Raw genomic sequence first — 11,243 nt, 5'->3', positions numbered from 1 at the left:
GTGGTCTTGTAATGCCCAAGATTGGGCCCTCGAGGCTACAAATGCGTAGGAGGAAACCTCGTAGGCCGAGTACAAAACCAAACCACCAAAACGAATAGGTAAGGAAGCCAAGCGCCACTGAATGTCTCCAAAGAAGGGGCCTCCACATACCACCATATCCTCGATAGACCTGCGCAATCCCTTGTCAAAGAATAACGCTGCCTCTTCTATGTGTACCGGCTGACATGTTCTTAAACCAAAGAATAGTTTTGCAATGCCCATACATGATTGAAGCAAAAGGAGCTCACTCTGTGGGTCACATATTTGTGGAAGAAGGCCCATCAAATCAATAGCATTGACGGCTCTTTTCATGGCCAGTCCACTAATAAAACCTGCATCTCTGCTAACAGCCCCCCCCCCCCCCCCCAAGGAGTTTCACCCCCAAAGAAGGTCTCCCTATCTCCGTAGGGAATAAATCAGCCCGAAGCTTCCTACCATCACATGAGGGCCAAAAAATCTCCGCTTTCTTGATGTTCAACTCGAGACCCAAACCTGGACCATGCAATCGAATTATGTTCAACACTCTAGCCACCTCCCCTGAATCCCCAATGACAGTCCCATCATCTAGGTACCAAGCATGGAGAAGGAGCTTACAATTGTATCTAATCTTGTGCACAAGCAGGTGCAAAACAAGGGCAAAAAGAAGAGGGCCCAAGGGGTCACCTTGCTGCACCCCAGTGGCAGACCATATATATTGGTCTCCGATATAAAGTCTCGCTGCTTGCCCATACAAGAAATTCACCCACAAAGAAATGGAAGGGCACATCTTCTTAACCTCGTGGAGCAATGCTGAACGATCCACCAGGTTAAAGGCATTCGAAAAATCCACAATCATCATTAGAAGAGACCCATCAGCATGGAGTTCACTCAACACCCTATTGGCACTGTGTAACACAGCCTCAGCACCGCCAGATACACCAACCCCAAACTGAAAATCATTAAGGTACTTGGCCATTTCTTTACCCACACCTTTCATGACAACCTTGGAAACCAGACGTCTCTATATAGTGCCTACTACAATCGGACAGATTCCGTTGTTAGGTTTAAGTAGAGACGTGAGAGGAGCGGATGCAACAAACTCTGCCAAAATGGTTGGACATCTTCCCTCTCACCATAAATTAACAACTGAAGTGATAGCATGTATGAGATATGTGGCAATAGCAGACCCTTCTCCACAAAGGGCGTCTAGTAAGTGTTGATCCCTCAAGCCATCTCTCCCGCAAGAAGTTCCTTCAGGGAAGGATTTGATGCAACTACATACCCAATCAAAGTCGGCTACAAGGGGAGGTTCAGAAATTATAGGGCTCGGCATGGATGGGGGTGGTCTGAAAGGGTGTTTGTCCTCCAAAGCTTTAATAGTATTACCATTATATGGTGCAACACCCGATGAGCATAACACTTTCACTATTGCGGTAAAATGACTATCTGCAACCTTACGGAGGCATTGCTTGATGTTGGTGTTACTTGATATAGCCTCCTTCTGAAGGATGCCTCCACCTTGTCTCATAGCTCCAACCTCAGGATTGTCTAACATATTTTGAACTAACTTCATGATACCACCCTCTTTCCCCCATGTATCCAAGGAACAACTAAGTAGAGATATGTTACACTTATGACCCTATACTTTCATAATATCTACCGTTTTGGTACAAAGGACAAAAGGTTTGTATTTTTGGGGAATTTTTTTGGAAAATACGCAAACAAGACCTTGTGAGAAAATTTGGAGGCAACTTTATTTTGGTATGATATTCTGATCTCGTTCCAATCATATGATAACGACTCTGTAAAACGTAAAACAAAGATATAAAACCTTGATATTGAGAACCCTGGTAGGAACCTTGGTACAAAGTTAAATTAGTTTAAATGAATTCGGACTAAAATTTTATTAGGTGCCCATATAAGGTATTTAGTAATTTAAATATATGTAAGAGAAGGCTAGCTAAAAATGAAGCTTTTGATAGTTGAACGGCTCTTTATATAATACGTATAAGTCTACATAATAATTATAATAGTCATTATTCATTGAATATATATTGCCTTTATAGATAAAAGTTACAAAAGAAGACATAGTCGTTCACGCAAATATATAAAGTCGAAAACTTAATTTTCAACCATTTTTTTTTTTGGATGTCATAAGCCTTTATTGGGTGGAATCGTTGTAGGATTATGCTTTTCGAAATCATGCAAAAAGCTGCAATGTGTACATGGCTTATATTGTATTTGTATTGTATGTATGGTATGTATGTATGTATTTTTTTTTTATCAAGACATAGACCAAGACAGTCTTTACCAGATGTTATTCTACTTACTTTATATGGTTTTAGAACAAAATTAATGAAAAATATTTAAATAATTACATACCTTTGATGCCCCTCTAGGTTTTTCCTATAAGATCCGTACTTCATCATTGGCCCTCTTTATCCTCTCAAATCTCAATTGTTGGTCACCAAGAAACATTGTCTTTTGGTTGTTCCACCTGGAAAGCCTTTATTATAGAAATGTTTTTTTGTTTGGTTTACAATAATTTTGGTGATGATTATGGTTTATGTTCATTTGTCGTGTTGCTGATTTTTCTTTAAGTATTTAGTATTTAAGTTTATCTTGTTATAACATAATAATTTTAAGTTTATGATGAAATCCCAAGTTGGGTAACATGGGTTTCTGGCATTGGTTGTTAGTTGCATTGTAATGAGTTGACACATTCGAAATGAGTTACTATGTTACCATCGACTTAGTATATAAGGGCTAAAATTATTAAAGTGGTGACACATTCGAAATGAGTTGACACATTATATATCATACGGAAATGGAACCTCCTTACATTCCACTGGAATAAAATTACGTATTAAAATAATAATGAATGTTTTTAGTAACACAATTATTATTGATAGTTTGATACATTCCATCTCATTCAACATTAATTTTGAATGCTTTAATAAAATTTCCATAAATAACAATCTTGTAATCTACAATTGCAAAATCTCCCCATATTAGAAAAGATTAAAAACTTGAAACATATACACAAAATTAATTGCAAAAATATTCTTAATATGAGAAATATAAAAATACATATAGAAAATTTTCGATTGGTACCCATGTTTAAAGAAAAATTACATGATTTTTGTCTAAATCAATAATAACTATGTAAATTTATTTTTCGAGTTTTTTAGATTATCATGTTCGAAAAACCAAACAATAGCTTATAAACCGACTTTTTTAAAAAGACGTTCACAATAAATTTCAAGAAGCTTATGATTTTTTTTTCTTAAACCATTTATTTGTATTAGTTATACAAAACATAATGCCACATCAATTTACGATCATATAAACTATTTAAATAAAAATAAATTAAAACTTTATGTAAGAGCATTTCTAATGAGTGATGAGTGTTTTTATGGCTTATTAGTGATATGTGTATTTTATTTACTTGTTTTTATAGTTTATTTTTTGAATATTTTTTGTAATTTCTCATGTTTACAACCAAAATTTTTATTTTAATTAAGGTAAACGTCGCTTTCATAAAAAATCAAGTTAAAAAACTCATTTGTTCAAATTACAATTATATGAAAAGTCGGAATGATACAACAATTACGGAACTCCCATGTTTCGTGTCGGAGGGATGGAGGCTAAAGAGGATACCCTAATCTGTGAGTTTAAGCAATTAAATATGGAAGAAACACTAAATTTCATGGGCATGGGCTGCAAACACATCGTGACACCCAACTTGCCATGTCGTGGTGACCAATGAAACACGTTATTCATTAACCATGCTCCACGTTGTGGCCACCTCTCTACCACTTTGTGGTGCTCCTAGGCCAACAAAACCAACATTTGATTTAAGTACAATGCCTCTCAAAGCCCAAAGTCTTAACACCAAGCCTAAGAACCTTATTACTCAAAGTCCAAACTTGATCCTTTGAGTCTTGTGACCTTCACCAAGTCAATTACCACCTGAGCCTCCAAGTTAAGGTTATTTCGAAACAGGATGCCATAATTCTACCCCACTTAAATTAGATTTTGTCCTAGAAATAAGATCTTACAAATTACCTCTTATACATTCTACGACCCTCTTACAAGTGCTTCTGGTCCCACTTCTTTTGTACTAGCATGCATGAATCTTTTACCATGGTTTTCGATTACCACCTCAAGGCCTCCACGAGCAGGTGTAAAGTCCAATCTTGAATGAAACACGTAACAATCAATTTCTCATCTGCTGTAACACTGAATCGATACCCAATCGGACAACCGCCTTCTGAAAACAATGTACATTTAAACTTTAGTGAAAACACGCGTCCCTCCGAAGAAACGAACAATTAATCAACATTAAGAGAAACTAATTCCTTAACCAAAGTTCGAAGACTCCAAGGTCATGCTTGAAAACCTACAAAAGAAATTCATCATATAAATCTACTGTGCTGACCGAAAAATCACAGATTCGATCTGTCCAATATCTCCCTAGCCTCGTGTCGCCCTACTGATAAACCGAATATGGAATCTAAGGCCGACCACCAACGCTGACAACTTCTCATACAGACGGAAGAGTAAAACCATGAACGAGAACCAAAGAAACATATACTAAACTAGACTATACACCCACTCGGCTCTAACATCGATGGTCCGTCAACCACTAACGACGCTTGTACTCACCCCCAATCCGTCAACCACGAATGACTCTCGGTCCCACCCCCAATCCGTCAACTACTAACAACTCTTAGGCTCTTCCCCAATCTGTCAACCACTAACGAATCTCGGGCTCACCCGCGATCTTCAACCACTCACGACTCTCGGGCTTACCCCTGATCAGTCAACTACTAACGACTCTCAGGCTCACCCCCAATCCGTCAACCACTACTATAGCCACTCGAACTAACTTAGCCATAAACCGAACATGCAAAACTTAATTACCCCTTTCAGGCCTTTGGGTCGTGACTCGGACCCCAGGCCCCAATCAAACAAGAACAAAGAATGAGGTCCCCATCACAACCCTCAAACTGAGTTCCTAACATCCTAGGACCCTTAACTCGATAACAACCAATGAAATACTAACACAATCTACCACTAAGAACACTAGAAAGAATTTTCAATACTTGATAACAAACCCCATGCAGAACTCTGAGGAACTTGCAGCCGCACATAAGTCTTTAACTTAAGCAGTCTGACCGAAGAATTGGGCCTAGTCCAAAGTTCTCCCACTACGAAGTCTTCACTCCCCCCACTTGGAATATATAAATCATTCGAATGCAACCGACATGTAGCTAAAGTTCCAAATTGACTTAATTAGAATAGTACCAATCCCGCCTTAAGAAATAAATAGTAATGGGTTCGAGTTAGCTTTTTCATCTTATTGGTTTCCTTGATGGTAGGAAGTGGGTAGACTTAGTCATACGACTAATCACTACCTAAAGTGTGTTTTAACCATTGAGTGTCTTGGGTTGTTTGGTTATGAAGCCCATAGTGATCTATTCCCACTTCCCTTTGGTTTTTTCGGCTACTGCAATAATCCCAAGTACTTTTGGTACTCAACTTTTACTTTAGCACAAGTTAAGCATTTTCCCATATAAGTGGCAATATTTACCTTCATATTGGGCCACCAATATTGTTTCTTCAAATCTAGATACATCTTGTGGGAGCTTGGGTAAATGCAATATCTTGTCTTATGGGCTTCGTCTATTACCAAACTCCTGATATCACCAAATTTTAGTACCCAAATTCGATCCATGAAGTATCATGTTCTGTATTTCCTGATCTCGAATTGTTTATCCATTCCCTGCAGGTACTCATCTGTTATTTTTCCTTACTTGAGAGCCTTCAAATCGGCCTCTCTGATCTAAGTAGCCAGATTTGATTTGATTGTCATCGTTAGTGCCTTGACCCTATGAGGTTTTGTTCTTTCCTTCCAACTCAAGGAGTCTACCACGAAATTCGCTATGCCTGGATGGTAACTAATTTCACATTCATAGTTGTTCAGCAGCTCAAGCTATCTTCGTTATCTCATATTAAGTTCTTTTTTGTCAAAGATGTGCTAAAGACTCTTGTGATCTATGTAAATGGTAAACTTCATACCATAGAGGTAATGTTCCCAAATTTGAATGGAAAAAAGTACAGCTCCCAGTTCTAAATTATGGGTAGTGTAGTTATTCTCATGCACTTTGAGTTGGCAAAAAGCAAATGTGATAACTTTGTCTCTTTGCATCTGTACACATCCCAGTCCTTGGTGTGATGCATCGTAGTATAAGAATGTTCCAACTGGGAAGGATAGGATTGGCGCATTACACAACATTTGCTTCACTTTCTAAAATGCAGATTCTTGTTTTTCTCCCCAATTAAACTGTATGTCTTTCTACATCAATGTTGTTAGTTGTTTAACTATCTTGTAGAAATTTAAAAAAAAATCTCTGATAATAGTCCACAAGGCCTAAGAATTGGAGCACTTCCGTTGACGTCTTGGGTGCTTCCCAGTTCTTGATTGCCTCAATCTTGGTAGAGTCAACATGAATACCCTCGTTGTTGACTACATGTCCTAAAAAGTGTACTTCTCTGATCCAAAATTCACACTTTGAGAATTTGGTGTACAAGTTTTCTTCCCTAAATAGTTCCAGGATAAGTTTCAAATGTTGTCTGTGTTCCTTCTTGGTTCGTGAGTATATCTATATGCCATTGATGAATACAATCAAAATTTTGTCCAAATAAGGTTTGTAGACTCTATTCATAAGATCCATAAAGACTGTTGGGTGTTGGTTAATCTGATTGGAATAACCAGGAACTTGTAATGGTCGTAGCGAGCACTGAATGTTGTTTTTGGATTGTCTTCCTCCAATACCCAAAGTTGATGGTACCTAGAACTCAATTCGATATTTGAGTAATAATTGGATCCCTAAAGTTGATCGAATAGGTCATGGATTCTCGAAAATGGGGATCGATTCTTGATGGTCAGTTTGTTTAGCTCCTGATAGTCGATGCGCACCCTAAAGGACGTATTATTTTTCTCGAAGAATAATATCTAGGATCCCCAAGGTGAGAAAATTTGTCCAATGAAGCCTTTTTTGAGAAGCTCTAGAAGTTGGCTTGATAGATCTTTGATTTTAGAGAGTGCTGACATGTAAGGAGATTTGCTATTGGAGCTGCTCCAGGAATCAAATTGATTTGAAATTTGACTTCCCGAACTAGTGGTAATCCTGGTAGATCCTCAGGAAATACATCAAGATAATTACACACATGAGGTATGTCCTTGATTTCCTTCCTTTTGTTCTTTTTATCCACAATATGGGCCAGGAAAGCATAATATTTCTTGTGAAGGTACTTATGTGCTTTCATACTGATGGGTTTTTTAGCATAACAATAATTTCTAAGTGTGCATGCAAACCTAGTGCTTTGGATCTAGGTTTTCTCTAATTGAAAATGCAAACTTGAACACAAAATGAGAACCCTAGTAAGTGTCTACTATTTTCGAAATCATATAAAACTAGGGTTAGATTACATACCTTGATTGTTATACTGTAATAACAATGTCTCCCTTGTAGATCTTGAAGCTTGAGAGCTTAGTATCACAAGTGTAACTCCTCTAGTGGCTCACAAACACACAATTCAAGAGAATGATATGAGGGAGGATTAGATAAATTTTTTGGCTATTTCTTATTCCAAAGAGTGGCCGAAAATGATAGCCTTAAGGGTTCGATTTATAGTGCATCAAGATGCTATGGATAACCCTAATCTGAAATATGGTAATTATCCACCACCTTTGATTATCCATATATGATAAGATATTATAGAAACTATAGAATAATCTTTCATATACCATTAAAAAACCATCCACCCTTCCCCTAGAAAGGTTCTGGACCATTTTGCTCAACTATTGAACAATTGCACTTTTAGTCCCTACACTTATAATTAATTCCTTTAATCCCAAAATTAATTGTCATTTACCTACCCTCAAATATTTTATAGCTTGGATTATGACATCCCTCTTCCAAGTTATAAAATATTGTGTTGGGTCCTAGCCTTAATATTTTATATTGGGTGTTATATTAAGGACTTAAATCAACTAACTTGAATTTCTCCCATTTTAGATTTCTGGTTCAGACAACTATTGCCTTCCCAAATCCCTTGGAACAAGCTTTCCTAATGAACATGATTCCCCGCGATTAGAGCATGGAAATCATACTTCTCTTCCTCCACCTCTTCCAATTATTCTCCGTAACCGACAAGTTCTTAAAGAGTTCAAAGCCACTCAATCCCTATTGGCAAGCAAAGTCTATATGTGCTTACATCTTGTAGATGAAGTTACATATTGATAGGCTGGGAGAGTTGGGTGTCGAAGTCTCGAGGTAGCTAGCTATTGATTTGGTTCTTTAGTCACTCCCTGATGACATATCACAACATGAACCTTATTGATCTTACATATTTTCTTATTGCTATTGAATTGAAAATGATTTTGAGCAGTGGTAAAGCAAATTTGATAGGAAGATCTACTTCCCAAACTTCCCTGGACATTGACAATGGTGACATTAGAAGTCCAGAAAAGTTTTTTCTTCCCAATGGACAGGGATCGGCCATGGTCAAGTAGTTTGACCCAACGGTAAAGCCAAAGGCTAAGTATGAAATAGTCCTATGTACAATTACTAAAGAGTCCATTGCCAAAGGAAGGGGCATTGGTTGAAAAGCTGCCCTATTTACCTGGAAGTCCATAAGGATGGTAAAAGTCAACAAATTTGACTATGCTTCAGGTAAAGTCCATTATATGACTCTATTAAGTTCCTATTTGGAGATTCTTATTACATGATGCGACTAGGTCACATTTTAATGTTTTGTAGAATCGATGAAAGGAAGTCTAAAGGAAGAGTAAGCTAATTCTGATCGTGAAAAGATGGATTTCAATCGCAAGATCAAAAGATCAGAATTTTGAACTACTACTTAAGAGTTATGATATATTGCTTAGGAATAGATAACAACAAGTTTTTCATATGCATTTGCATTGTAAGGATAAGTTTTTTCCGTAATTTTTAAATAAAAGAAAAGTTTTGATTTTATTTATTTTAAATTTCCTTAAACGACATTTGTGAAAAATATTGTTTATATGATTCCATTGATAGCAATATTGGAAAATGGATTTGATTCTTTCATTTGTGGTAGTGTCATAATTTACCAAATAAGGAAAGATTCTCATCACCCAAGTTTTAGTTGGATAGAAACTTGGAATCATGCAACTTGTATTGTATGTTGAAGGACTAGGAAATCGGGTACACTTGGTTGTGCGCTGATCAAGTCCACCACAAAGAACGGTAAGTCTATTCATCATGATTTACTAAAGTTTAGCAAATATGGTTGTGCTTACAAGTTTAAGTATAATTCTGAAACGTTGGAAAAGTTTCAATGTATGGCAGGACGAATGAGAAGAATCAAATTAGGCAGAAAGACAAAAGTTTCTCCAATCTAAAAAGATAGGAGAGTACTTTAGTATCGTGTTTTATGATTATCTTAGTGATTGTGAAATCATATCACAATTGATCCATTAAGTACATGTTAGTGCATTCGTGTGACTAAGAAGAGGAATCGTGAATTATTGAAATGGTTAAATCAAAAGATGAATCATACTTCGTTCCAAAATTGAGTCTTAGAGTAATACTCCAAGATTGTAACTTGAGTGAAATAATCTTAAGAAGGTTTATAACACTTGTCAAATGTAGAGTAAAATATTTTCTTACTCTTGTACATTTGAAATTGGTAAGTTGTGATGTTTTGGATAAAACAAAGACCAACTAAGACTAATTGTGTGAAGTGTTTATGATGAGATTAAACTAACCTTTAATCTATAAAGATCGATTAGATCTTGAACAAGTAAGTAAACAAAAACGATATAAACACAATAATAAGAACAAGACAAGATGGAATCAAACGTGTCGAATGATTAAACAAAATCCTCAGAAGAGCTCGATTAAGAACATCAACTGTAGAGGATTGGAAGGTTACAAGAACGATCAAAGAAACCTGATATCGTCTAGATGTATCGCTATTCTCGGATCTCAAAAAAACCCTAACCTAATATGCATGCAAGCGTAAACTTATATACAAAACATAAAAGGTTCACGGTTGGACAGGCCCAAACCGTAATACAAAAAGCCTTATGCTAAACGAGCCCAAACGACGCAATCTTCAAAAATAATCTCTAGCTCAATAATCTCCCCCTTTGCGTCAATTTGGAGCGAGACCTTCACTAGTTACTTGGGCCAACAGCTGAAGCAGGTACCTTCTTCTTCACGGTACGAAACAGACATTTGGTGATGGAAAGAATGGTTTGTCTAAACCGGATGTACCAGTTAATCATATCTTCAAAGTACTTGACGTCATCAACCGAGTTCTCTTTACACCGTTTGATAATGAACAACACATGCTCCAAACAGGTTGTGGTGTAAAGATGCTTGTCAGCTAAAGCGAAGAGACATTTCTGTCCTTCCGCTCTAGTGAACATAACCGAGTTGCGTCTCGGGTCGATCCTGCCCAGTAGCATTTGATTGAGATCACTGGCCGATCCCACAGGAGCAATTTTGGGTTTCTTCTTGAAGATTGTGGCGACCTCCTGATCCATTAGGGCAACCTCCATGATGTAGCAGGCTAACATCCTTTTGACATGGTCTAGAATGGGACCATATTCAGCTTCATTAGTCAAAAGGATATTATACAGGACAATCCAATCATGAGGATTTAGATTCGGTAGATCTGCCAGGGAGATAAGATGAGCAGTTCTTGCAGATCCCCGAATCAACTTGAACCGAACTTTTACAAAACGTCCTTCAGTATAAGGTTTCAGCACCCGAACGTTTACAATCTTCTGGGTGCTCCAAGTAAGGAATTGTGGACGAGCAGCCGCCAGATAGAAGTCAATGAGCTCCCTGTCAAGCTCAGCATTCGGGTGAGGGACTTCAAAGATGTTAGAGAAGACGTGGAAGATGAACGCCTTTCGAGTCAGTGGCATATCGAACTGCGAATCGACAGTGTTGTTGCAGTCGAACGATATAACCGGCTCGAGCCATAAGATGCTGGGAGTTTCAATGGCCTCTTTGATTAAACGTTCCCTGGTCCAGGCAGGGAAGAGAGTCTTTCGGCTCTCAAGGAGATCGTGGGCTTCTTTTTGTTTGCGTTCGGCTTCAGCAGCCTCTCGCGCCACACAACTGGCATCTTCATCAACCTTGCGACTGTTCTTTCGTTTT

Source organism: Lactuca saligna, chromosome 5, assembly GCF_052625555.1.
Source record: "Lactuca saligna cultivar CGN05327 chromosome 5, ASM5262555v1, whole genome shotgun sequence".
In the NCBI taxonomy this organism is placed as follows: Eukaryota; Viridiplantae; Streptophyta; class Magnoliopsida; order Asterales; family Asteraceae; genus Lactuca; species Lactuca saligna.
The sequence above is the reverse complement of the archived record's forward strand: the minus strand, read 5'-3'. Positions refer to the sequence as shown.